This window comes from Talpa occidentalis, unplaced genomic scaffold (assembly GCF_014898055.3).
Source record: "Talpa occidentalis isolate TD23 unplaced genomic scaffold, MPIMG_talOcc4v2.1 talOcc4.14, whole genome shotgun sequence".
Taxonomy (NCBI): domain Eukaryota; kingdom Metazoa; phylum Chordata; class Mammalia; order Eulipotyphla; family Talpidae; genus Talpa; species Talpa occidentalis.
This window is the reverse complement of record NW_023601433.1, coordinates 78,016,720-78,029,776: the sequence shown is the minus strand read 5'-3', so window position 1 is coordinate 78,029,776 and position 13,057 is coordinate 78,016,720. Positions and strand designations below refer to the sequence as shown.

Here is a 13,057-nt window from a genome sequence, read left to right as displayed (position 1 = left end):
AGAAAATTTCTCTCTCTTAAGTGATATTGATGGTACACAGTTTGAGTTTAGGTTAACCCCGTCCAGGAGTATATGCTCTGAGGCAAAAATGTTCTGTCTTCACGGTCTTAAATGGCAGTCGCTAGCCACAGTGGCTATCAAAAACTTGAAATGTGAGTAGTGCAATTTACAGAACTTAATTTTAGTTCATATAAACCTACATTTTAAAAGTAGCTAGTGACCACCTTACTGGACAGTGCAGGTCCAGAGGATTCCATGGGATGGATAGTACTTATAAAGAATTCACATGGTGCCAGCATAGAATACTCTGTATATGGACTAACCAGCATCACCAAGATCCATCTGTTTCACCGCCTTCCATCATCCCTGCTGCCTAGCAACAGCCAGGGCCCAGGCGCCATTCCTGAGGACCCCCAGCTCCTCTACCATCCAACTGTAATTGACATGGTTTTTTCACCTCTTCTGCTCTTACATCTGACACAGGTTTTGCTTCTCGCTCACCCCAACAGCATTAATTACCCTGTGAGTCAAATACCAGGAGGTGCTGGGACCACTCACTAAATACTACCTGTAGCTTAAAGGGCCCTTGGCCCTTCCACTCCAATAGTGTGAGGTTTTTATTCTCTGCTTAAAGAAAGATTTGTGAAAGCGTGACAGCCCCCAAGCTTTGGGGAGCACTTCTGCTCCAGCTCCAGAGTGCTTGGGCTTACACATGCTCAGCCATGCTCATAAGGACCAAGCCTGCATGCAAATATCTATTCACTTTAGGGAGAAGAGAGATTATCATCAGAATTAGTGGTTCTGTACAACCAAATGGAGCGGCAGCCCCCAGGGGGCTGAGGGGGTGTCCCTGGCTGGCTTTCCCGGTCTCTGGAAAAGGTATAAAAGAAGGAATGCTGAGTGGCCACCCAGCCCATCCCCTAGAGTGGGGATGGGGAATTATCCTCTTGCTTCCTGGTGCCAGAGGAGGATGTGCAAAGCCCTTGGGAAGAGTTCAAAACACTCTGTCCCCTTTAAGCTGGGTGACCTTATGCCAGTTCTGTACCTCTCTGACCCTCCACTTCTTTCTATGGTAAGTGGAGCTAATACCAGCATCTCGCAGATAGAGCTATACTGAGGCTTTAAGAGTAGTCCCAAAGGAGAAACACTGTCAGGAGCTCAGAAGTCCTACAGAGTGATTTCTGAAGCTCTTTTGCTCGGAAGTGTCTTCCTATCTCAGTGCCTGAAATTCCCTCACTAATTACCTTGCCTGATGGCTGTAGAAAAGAATTACCCACACCCAGGGCCCTAGGCTCAGAATATTCTAGTTCAAGGTTTCTCAAGGGTTAAAGTAAAGTGCACACAGGTGACCTGGGGGTCATGCTAAATTGCAGTTTCTGTTTCAAGGGCCTGGCAGTGCCTATGACTCTGAATTTCTAACAAGGCCTGAAGAGACAGTGCTATTCCATGCACCACACTTTGGGGAGTGAGGACCTGGAGATTTTGCTGCATGTCGTAAAATCATTTATTTGTGTACCAAGAAGAGAAAATTCTACATTTTTGTTCTGCTGAAAAAAGTCTACCTTCACCCTGCTAACGCGGCCTCCAGAGGTTGGAGTCAGTAGAACAATGATTCTTGCTCACTGTGAAGAACCCGGGGCAAGGAGCTTGGACAAGTCCACAGACCAAGCCTCTGTAATGTTTGCAAGTTGCAAGAAGAAGGAGCAGGAGATAATGGCCTGGCTGTGCCCCCTGTCTGTGAGGGCACTTTTAGGATAAGAGATTCAAGTAAACTTTGCTCCTTACATCTTCCCAAACACAGACAGCTCTGGCTGATTTAACTCTGTAAGATCAAGGGGCTGCTTTGAAGAAATGAACTGTATTTCTCTTTTATCAATTAACTAAAAGTGTATTAGAAACTAACCTCTCAGTTAGCTGCAAATGCTAGAAATGAATTAGGTGTCTTCTTTCCTTCATTAAGAAAAAATGTGTGTTTTTTGTACATATAAGGTTACCTGGAAAATCTGATGTCTCCCTGGCCTGCATCCTTGGTTTAACTGAATAATCTCTTTCATACATTTCTCTTTTACTAAAATTTGAGTTTGCTTCACAGCAGTGATAATTTCAGTGGGCCTCCTATGAGTTATCTTGTTCAGAGTGAGACACCAAGTATTTAATATTCAGATAAAAATTGGAAATGCCAGATAATAATAATGGGGGCAACAACAACAGCTAATGTTTAGTGAGACTTATTCTACACCCAGCATTGTGCCAAGTGCTTACTTTTGGTGATAGTTCATTTATCCTAAAACCCACCCTATAAGAGAGGTTCTATGATTAACCCTACTTCACAGATGAAGAAGCTACATCTCATAGTGTAATAGGGTGGTCCCCAGGGAAAGGAGAGGTTCCAGGATCCCTGCCCCACCCAAGGAAGGGTGGGGCTATCAAGGAGGAGAAGAAGCTGGAGAATGAAAAAAGGAGGATGGAGAGCCAAAAGGAGACCTGGAGGAGACATGTGGGGCAGAAAGACGTGAAGAGATGTGCTTGTTTCTCAGCCATGGACTTGAACCAGGGTCTTGGGGACATGGAAGGAGACACTTGAAACAGACATGGGTGAAAGACCCACAGGGAGATTAACAATGGCAGCATTTATCTTGATTTTGATTTTGCACTTTTACTTCCAGACTTGTCTGGACACTTTGCCCCCTTTTTTAGGGGTCCCCTCCAAAAGGTGCCTTAGACTTGTGTCAAGCTTTGGGCCTTTGTGGTCCTGGTTTGAGCCAACCCTATTTTGGAACTATTTGAAAACTAATTTCCCTTGCTTGTCTTTATTGCACACTAATTGTATTAAAGTTCCTTTCCACTAGAATATGTTTTGTCTTGACATGGGAGATGGCAGGATCTATTTAGAGAGGGCATATTTGGGGGTCCTGGGGTACCCCTCAGCTTTTCTGATAAAAATAGAGGTTAAGACATTTCCCAAAAGCCCACAGCTCGTGAGAGGAATAACTCAGACTTGAACCCAGGGTTCCCTGGTTCTATTTGCTTCGCCTCTATGAAGTACTTTCAAAAGCCCATGACAAAGTTTCTATCCCAGAATCTGCATTTTACTAGGGGAGAGAGACCCAGTAACCTGAAGTATTAGTGGTTTGACTTCTGGCTGCCCAACAGAATCACCTGGGGAGCCTTAATTACACCAAAGCCCAAAGTGAGACCCCAGATTTCAATATCTTAAGTTCCACCAAAGCATTTCTAATTTGCAACCAAGGAAGAGAATTGTTGACTTAGCACCAGTGCAGAGGGGAAGGACACAAGGGGAAGATCCAAACAGACTCAACAGAGAAGCTGCTAGCATGATTGAGATGTGATGTGGCCAAGGCAGTTCCCACCCCCGATTCCAGAAACCATTCTCCCCACTCATGAACATCATCACTGTATGATCCTGGTGTATCTTTTTATCTGTGCATAATTAATCCTGACAGGGATTAAGATGGGTTTGCCATAATGTGGGAAGATCCTTTTCCCGAAGCACAAGGAAATGTTTTGCAAACAAAGGGAGAGAGAAGATCAAAGTGACAGTGGTGACTATGTTCCAGGAATGTACCTGTCAGGAGCCTAAGAAATCATCACTCCTCAGCCGGTGCTGTTAAGTGCAGGAGCCAGGGGATCACAAGAGTCAAGAGTAGAGAGTGGACTCTAACATACTCTTTCTACAGATGGGGAAGACCAGCAATCACTATCCCAACTCCTAAAATACCTGCCCTTGACCTGAGCTATCCTGTCCCTCCCCAGAAAGTTTCCTACATTGGACTTCTACTGAACTGTACCTGGGTGGTATTTTTCCTCTTCATCTGCTACCAGCACCTTCATTTTTATACAGGGACCTGCTCCCACCCACCCATCCCCACTAAAAGCAGTTCTTTGAGGGGCCTCCCCAGTGGCGCAGTGGGTTGAGCGCAGCACTGTGAAGCTATCTGCAGCCTCTGCAGTGGGGGTTGGATTCCCAGCCAGCCAGGAAGAGAACCACGTGGCGCAGCAGACCTCTCCTGTCTCGCCCGCTGCTCCCCTCAGCTGTGTATTTTCACTTGTCTGCCTGTTCTGTTCCCCTCTCTGTCTCTGGTGAATTCTCTCACATACACACCCCTGTGCCTCTGGCCTGTCCCCCAGTTCTTGTATAAATAAATAAATCTAAAAAAATAAAAAGAAAGAAAGAAAGCAGTTCTTTGAGAGCTGTCAATCAAAATGTCCTGTCTTCTCTTGACTGAGGGACAGGCCCATGATCAGATCGAGACCACTGCTCTCCTAGGAATCTGAGTATTTATGTGCTTAAGATCTTAATCAGAAGATAGATCAGAAATATGGGGAGTTAATATGATACATCATGACCAACAAGCCCTGAAGCCATTGGTTTCTTCTGCAGCCTGAATCCCCAGGGAGCCAAAGTCCTTTCTGTTCGTGGATCTGTTGTTCAGCTATTTGATTCAAAGCTTCTTCCTATCAATTGTTTTGGCCCAAGTTAGCCAGGAGCTCAATGGTACAACGTCTTACATTTCAGTGGAGTATCCAAAGAGGCTTTGCTTCCATTGCCATAGGATTTTGAACTCACAGAATATTATCGTGAGACAGGATTTAACTGACCAGCTCCCTCCTTGCTGGTTAACTGCTTGTAAACTCTGCCAAGTCACTGACCAGTCTTCTAATGGGAAGTCCTCTGCCTCCCAAGAATCAGCTTCAATGGGCATTGACCAGCTCTGCCACTCGCTGGGTGTGTGATCTTGAGCAAATCACTTTGCCCCTCTGTGCCTCAGTTTACATGTGTTATGTTACTATACATTCTAAATGAGATAATGTATTAAGATACTTAGCACATATAGGGTTCATATATTAAAGTGCATCATTAAAGGCAGCCACCATAACTTATATGGAAATAAAATCTATCTAGCCCCCAAGTCCCCTATTTATTTCATAGAACCAAGGTTTTTGATAAGGGAAACACTCCTGGCTCTTTATGTTACTGAGAAAGGCGCAGAGCACCAGATGCAGCAACACAGAAAACATCTGTGATGTGGGGCTTGAGCTTCATGGTCTCTTGCCGGCTGGATGGTCTTTGAGCCACACCTTCAATGCTGTCTCCAGGGATCAAAGGAAGAGTTGAAACCACCAAGACAGTCAACGGTGAAGAAAATTGTTTCTTGTGGCAGGAGAAAGAAGAAAAAGGAAATTATTTGGTCCAGCGCTCCCAGATCCCATCTTGAACATGTCCATCACCCATCACCTCACTGGGTAATTGCACACACAGTTACTAAGTTACAGCTCAAATTAGATGCTGTGGCCTACATTTGGGAAACAAAGTAATTCACTCTGCTAAATTTGGCACTGGGATTCTGGGTTTATAAATCCAGCCCAGCGTGGGATCCAGGACAAATAAAACTCTATTCCCTGGACAGGTTCAGATGAGGCATCCATTCTTATTACCAACCCAATTAAAGCTCTCTAGAATCACAAGACTTCTAAAGGTGAGGTAAGGCATGTCAGAAAGCTCAAACACAAATGCCTGAAGAGGCCAGGGAAGCAATATCAATAAATGAAGAGGGCCAGGCAGGGACAGTGGGGAACTGGAGGACACATGTCTAGTCTAAAAGAGGCAGCTACTACCCAGCCAAGAATTGCCACATGGGACCACTGGCCCAGAGCTGCCAGTCCCGGCCCCATCACTTACCAGCTGTGACCTCAGTCAAATCACTTAATCTCTCTGTGACTCAACTTTCTCCTTCACAAAATGGACATAATAATGCCCACCTCTTAGTGTTACTATGAAAATTAAATGAGTCAATGTTCAATGAGAACATTGTCAATCCCATTGGGAGAACTCCATCATTAATGGATATTGTGATCAAGTCAATGGCTTTAAACAGGGATTCTTGGAGCCAATGATGGGAGCATGAGTATTCAAGCAATCCCCAGGGTAGCTGCACAGGGTAAGACCAGGTTGGCTAATGACACTTTTATTTTGCCTGGAACTCTGGCAACCGAAGTATAGTCACATTGGGATTTGCCTGCTGATCACAACCTTATTCAATTCTTGCTTAATGGCCTTAGTTTATTAAAATGTAGGCAACTCATTGATTCTTATTTTATGCAGTGCATTTAGTGAGCAAACTTTTCAATTAAGGAGTCTTGGAGATAGAATAGAGGGATTCTTGCAAGAGGAAATTTTGGGTACCATTGTTCTAAAACTACAATATAGATTCAAGTTGGTCATCAAATATGCTAAAATCATTCACTTTATAATGACAATCAAAGGTAAACTCAACGATCATGGGTAGAAGAGGCAAGAGTGACCCAACTCTATATTTCAAAAAAAAGAAAATAAAGGGAAAGAAGAAGCACATATCCTCTCTCTCCTAAAAGAGCTGTTCTTTTAGAACTAACCAAATAGTAGAAGATAGTTTATAAACACATTCCAGAATAAGAACATACACAGATTTATAGAATTAGATTTTCACCCATTGCAATGCCTATAGAATGAATAGACTTGGGTATTGAGCATTAATGGCTACTGATAACACCCCAAAAATACAAAAATACCTGCCCTGAAGTAGTCTTCCAAAAAGAAATAAACATAAATTTGATACAGCCTCTACATCCAACTTCCAATTTATAAGAAAAACAGGTAACAGAAGAACACTTTAAAGAAACCATGACAATACAGAAAAATCTAGGCTGGAGGACCAGTCTTGACTAATGAAACTTTCATTTTGGCTGGAATTCTGACAACCCAATCATAATTTGCAAGAACAAAAAAAGTTATGCTGGAGGGATCTATGGATTTTACAAGACTTAAGAGATCTACCAACCAACCACAGCATATGAATGTTGTTTGGGTCTTGTGATGGCAGAACAGTCTCCAAAGATACACATGTCCTGATTCCTGGAATCCATGAATGTGTCACCTTATGTGACAAAAGAGACTTTGCAGATGTGACTAAAATTAAGAATTTTGAAGGGGGAGGATTATTCTGGATTATTCAGGTGGAACCAATCGAATCACATGCGCCTTTAAAAGTTTTTTCTGGCTGTGTCAGGAAGATGTGACAACTCAAGAAAATCAAGAAGAGAAATAGGCAAGGAAACGGATTCTCCCCTGGAAGCTCCAGAAAGGAATGAAGCCCTACAAATACCTTGATTAAAAAAAAAATTATTTATTTATTTATTATTGCATAGAAGAACTGGGGGGCAAGCCAGAGGTTTGGGGGGGTGGTGAGAGGATTCACCAGAGACAGAGCGGGGAGCAGGGCAGGATATCTACTGAAATACACTGCTGAGGGGAGCAGCAGGCAAGACAGGAGAGGTCTGCTGTGCCATGGGGATGAGCTCCCTGGCTGGGGATCAAACACAGGCTATCATTAAGGTGGGTCGTGGCAGTGATAGCACTGAGATTTAACCCCTAGGCCACCAGGAAGACCCAAATACCTTGATTTTAACCCCGTGAGATGTGCATCCAACTTTGACTTTCAGAACTGTCAGATAATAAATTTATTGCGTCAGCCACCACGCTTATGGTAATGTGCTGCAGGAGTAATAGAAAAGTTATAGAGATTCTAACAAGCAAACTATATTTCAAAAATTATAATCTTTTGGGAAATTTTCACAGTGACTGGATATTTAATGATTTCAAGAAATTGTGAGATTAAGGAATGATTTGATTATACCAAAAAAAAATTACTTGGTGTGATCACGATGCTTCACATCTTTAGTTAAATTAATTGCCAGATTTCTTATGGTTTGTGGTGCTATTTTTATTTTATGCAAGTGATTTTTTTTTCAAGTGAGAAAGTAGGGAGAGGGGACTAGGACAGGCAGGGGATAATAGCTAAGCAGGGATGTGGCCTCAGAGCCTAGAGCCTCAGCCTGATTCCACAAGGTTCTCTGGACCATGAATTATGTCAGAGATGGTCCACCCAGAGGCAAAGGGTCTGGGTCTTATTCCTGTGTCAATCTACCCTTGGCTGTCAGCTGTCCCATGTGACAAAAGCAATCCTGTTAGCTGATGTCAATTTGCCAGAGAATTAGGTAGCCATGCAGTCAGACCTTCCAGCACCTGGAAGATGGATCCACCAGCCCATTAAAAGGACCTAGGAGGGACCAGCAGTGTCTGCTACAGTCCACCCCTTCAACTGCTTTCATGCATTGCTTCTCACAATGCAGCCTACAGTTTCTCAAGAACACTGGGTAGTCACAGTTTGGGGAAGTTTTTCATGATAGGAATGTTAGTGGGATAACTAACATTATAGAGATTCTGGATAATCAAGAACGCTTGATGCTGCAGCCAGTCTCAAGACCAGAGTAATACTCATCATATCCCTCTTCCCTCATTCTTCCCAGAATGCCCTTCTGTTAGCACTTCTGCAGGACTGAGTGATTGGCCTGATGGGACAACACAGACCCTCACCCTAGAGAGTCAGGACCCCTGGTTTTAATGCCCTTATTGGGCAGAGTTGTCTACTGCCATTCCCAGGTACAATTAGGCTGAGTTTCTTCAAACAAAGATAACTCAGATGATCTATGTGAGCAATGTATCAGGAATGGAACCTGGGCCAACTAATTAGCAGTTAAATCCTATTTAACAGGATGTGAAGAACACCCTGTAATAACAAATTCTCTTTAACACAACTTTCTATGCTGTCCTCTTGATGGAGCCCAATAACAGGTCCTGCAAATCCTTTGGAGTGTATCATCATCTCGACTCCCTCAGCAGATTCCAGCACTTTCTGTGCCAAGCCATGCTGGGGATGTCATCCTTCTTATAGGTCTGATGGTGATGTGAAGATGGGGCAGAGAATGGAGTCATGTAGGTACAGGGATGCCAATGACCTTCAGGAGCCAGAAAGGCAAGGAAGGATTCTCCCCTAAAGCTTCCAGAGGGAGCACAGCCAATACCTTGATTTTGTACTCTGGCCTCCAGATTTGTGAGAGAATACATTCAAGTTATTTTAAATCACCAGCTTGTGCAATTTGTTCCAGCGGCCTCGGGAAACAACTGCAGAGGTTGTCATGTTGGGCAGGACTGGCCAGCTCCGTTACCCGCGGTGCTGTCTTTGGCTGGGTGCCTTTGGAAGAAGCACATCCGGGCATGAACACCACAGGGGATCCTGAGACACAGCATGGGGAGGCCCCCTTAGTGGCGTGAGCCTCTCCAACCCACAGAACCTGCCTAGGAGATAGTGTGAGATGATCATTGGCTACTGTGCTGACTCGAATAAAAGGGTTTCACTCTGCTCATCCTCGCAAGGCAGACCATATGGGAAGCTTATTAGTAATCAACAATACTAATAAATGAATAGCTATGTTATTATTGTAATACCAATGGCCAACACGAGCCAGGGACTGCTATTTCCCATGCACTTCGGCACGTGCTTATGTGCGACACACGCCACAGACACTCATATCTACACACAGGGAAGAATATGTGTACACAGACACAGCTTGGTCATTTGAAACTTCGCCACAACCCTTGGAGGGCGCTATTACAAGTCCCCTTTGAGGAAACTGAAGCACGCTCAGTGACTTGCCCAACTCAGGTCTTGGAAATGGCAGATCAAGGGTTCAAAACCATCCTCTCCTGCTCCTGAGACCAGGAAAGGAAGAGTAAAAGGGCCCAGACCACTCCAAGCAGCAAAGTGGTTGCAATTCAACAACTCGGAGAGTTGGGGATATCCCATTATTGGAGATAGGCAGGAAGTAGCCATTTTGTTGACTTATTCGATAAAGAGCTACTAAGTGGCCAGGGCTGGGGGTCAGGGATGAGCAAAAGGGGCATCAGCTGGAGGGTAGAACCACCTGAGCACCCCAAGGCTGCTTTGCACGGAGCTCTTAGGGCCACCAGGCACCCTTCTAAGGAAGGCTTTGATCAGTCCTCACTCATTTAAGTGACCTGGCGAGTCTACAAGAAGCACAGCACTATTCTTATTTTATAAATAAACAAGTTCTTGTTTTATAAATAAATTCAAGGTCATCCTACTGGTCAACCAAAGCCCTGCTCCTGTGCATGAGCTTGTTGTGTGTCCCCTGTACCAACAAGGCTGCCATTTCAGGATTCTATAGGCCACGGTGGCAGACACACCAAATGCACCTTTTTTTCTCATTTCTTTTGCTGCCTTTGGTGTCTGAGATGGAAATGCATGCCAGCCCGCAGGGGCAGTGGCTCCAGGGGAATGCCCTGACCTCCCTCCACTGTGGCTGTCTGGCCCAGACATGGAGCCATCATTGACACCATCTTCCCGAACTACCATGTTCTGACAATTTGCTGGTAATTGGCCGCCACTAGCAAATCATTAGCCGCCTCCATCCCACTGCCCTTGGCCGGCTTGGCTTGTTGCTGCCAAGCGTCTGACACATTTCAGCTCTGGCTGGAAATTGGATCCAATCTGGAAAGTCACTCAACCACAGCAGGGTCTGAAGGGAACAGCTGAGCCCCCGACCCTGACTGAGGCTTTCTGTCCTTCCCTGAGGCTGTGAGGGGGCCTGGGCACAGTGACATGGGCTTCTGTCTGCACCAGGGAGGTCTGCAGGGCCAAGAGGGCAGAACTGAAGACAGGCAGCCTGATTGCACCTGCCAGGGATGTGCCACTTCCACTGTGTGACCTGGGCTAGTCACTCACCTCCTCTTGGCAATGCGGTATAGACCAGATGCGCACTCTCTGGTGTCAGAGGATCCAAATACTGACGCCACCCAAAGGATGACCTTGGGTGAGTTCTCTAACCTTCATAAGACTCAGCTTATTCATCTACAAAGTGGAAGTAAAGAAGCTTTTATTCACAGGATGACTTTGTACATCCTGTGAGAATGCGTGTGATGTGTTTGGCAAGGGGCCAGGCACACAGTAGGTGCTCAGTCAATAGTGGCTATTGGTACCTGCATCACCACCCACCTGACACTCCCAGCTCCACAGAATTGTTCATATGGGATCAGGGTCCCTCAACCACTTTCTGATATAAAACAATTGATTGCATTCAGTTATCCATTCATTCATTCAACTCAACATATTGCATGAATGCAGTCAGTGGTCACCTACCTATCAACAGAATGATATGGGACTCTGCAGCAAATTAAAAACCTAATAGGTACTAGACAAATAAAGACAGTTCTGAGGCAGCACCTCCCACCTGATTCTCAGTTTTCCCTTCAGTGAACTGGGCACAGAGATCCTGCCTTGCAGTCATGACATCTGATGAGAAAACCAGGATCATGGATGTGTTGTCTCATTGAATTCCTGCAGCAACCTTGTGAGGTAGGTGTCATTTTCATCCCTATTTTACAGATAAGGAAGCTGAGGCTCAGAGAGGTGGGGTGGTCTTCCTGAGGTCACACAGCTGGTAAGGGGAGGAGCAGGGATTCAAACCCAGGCATTCTGGCCCCAGAGCCCAGGCTCTTAACCCTTCCAAACTGGGGCCAATCATCAACAGAGACTAACGTTCTCTGTCCTCATGCTTCCCAAGCCTCCTTCCAGCCGAGGCTGCATTTTAGGTCAAGTACATCAATGGAGAAGATGCGGGTGAGTCCTTGCTCCCCAAGCTCTACTGAATACAGCTCACATTTTCCAGCCCCAAAGAACTGGAGCTTCAGAAGCACAGCCCCAGACTTACTTTGCCTGCTGAACTGGATGCATTTAAACATCTCCCAGGGCTGGAGAAAGTTGCCCAGAAGAGCCTCTGCCCGGTACCACCGAGACAGCAGCTCTTCAATGTCCCTTTGCATTTGCTGACACTCGCTTCTTCCTGACAGATCATTATTCCTATTCATTCACCCATCTCCATCCTTGCTCCCCACCCCCAACTCCATAATTCCAGGGAGGACTGAAAGAAAAGCTCTGTTTAAAGGGCTGGCTCCGTGCTGGATGCCTGCTCCCCTGTCAAAAGTGTGTCTCAGCCCCAGGAGGGATGGAGCACCTGAGACGGTCAGGGTCACTGCTAAATTCCAGAACCAAGCATGGACTTGGCTCCTGGGAGGCACTGGACACATTGCTAAATGCGCCGCACAGGCAGTGGTAATACGCATTATAATCACTACTGTTTACCAAGCACTTACAACGCACTGGATAGATAGTTTCTTTTCATTATTTTTCCTCTTTACAGACAGGAAATTGAGGACCACGGTTGCATGTTATCCCTTCCCGACATAGAGAATGGGGGAGACTGAGTGGGGGGTGGGGAGAGGACCAGCGCTGGGAAAACCCTATTCCAACGCCAGCAGCGGCAATCCCTCCCCGGGCATCTTCTACCTGCCAGGCTCTCCGCTCCACACATTCACATCACCCCTGTCTGTACACCACGCCCAGCAGAGTAGGTATGATTATACCCCTTTCACAAGTGAGAAAATCGAGACTCAGAGTTTAAGTAACTTGCTTCTATGCCAGGAGTCAAAGCCAGGAGTCAAACCCAGGTCAGGCCAAGTCCAAAGTCTGCGCGCTTAACCATTGATGCCGTAAGCCCCTGCCCTCCCTTCCCAAGGCCAGCAGGAGCTCGAAGGTCAAAGGAGCATCGCCCTGGTCAGTCTGTGCTGGCCATTCACTTAGGTCACTTTCGGGTCAAGGAATCCCTGATCAACCCCCAGCGTCCCCAAAGAGCGAACACAGCCTCCACCCTAAAGCCCTGTGGATCTGCTCTTCCCGCCTCCTTGACTCCCCTTCTAAGCCTTTGGGGGTGACTGTCCAGCCTCAGGAGAAGGAGCAAGTAGGGTGTTGTGAAGTGGGAGGAAGGAGATGATTCCTCTCTAGAGACCTGAGTCTTACCTGAGGGAGAAAACTAAAAAGTCTCTAACAAAAGGAAGACTGAGACACGATTGTCCTTGACAACACACTCAGAGAATGGATAGGTTGTTGCCAGGGCAACAGCAGAGGGGTGGGGGCATCACCCAGGCTGCACCACCTATGCTGAGAGTCTCTGTTTTATACTCTAACAGGGAAAGTCATGCACCTTGTGCACTTATCAAAATAGAAAGATGGTCCCGATATTTTAAGTGAATATTGTAGATTGAAAAAACATTATAGATGGTTTACTAGAAGGCATGGAGTGG

The 13,057-nt window shown here is 45.7% G+C and overlaps 1 long non-coding RNA gene across 1 annotated transcript; it reads right to left on the bottom strand.

The window, feature by feature from the left end:
• Positions 1 to 4,924: 4,924 nt before the first annotated feature.
• LOC129145801 (uncharacterized) lies at positions 4,925 to 12,826 on the bottom strand. The gene is made up of 3 exons (XR_008551875.1): positions 12,774 to 12,826; positions 8,923 to 9,092; positions 4,925 to 5,173 (listed from the first exon to the last, which is right to left on the bottom strand). It is a non-coding gene; the product is annotated as an uncharacterized LOC129145801 (long non-coding RNA).
• Positions 12,827 to 13,057: the final 231 nt, after the last annotated feature.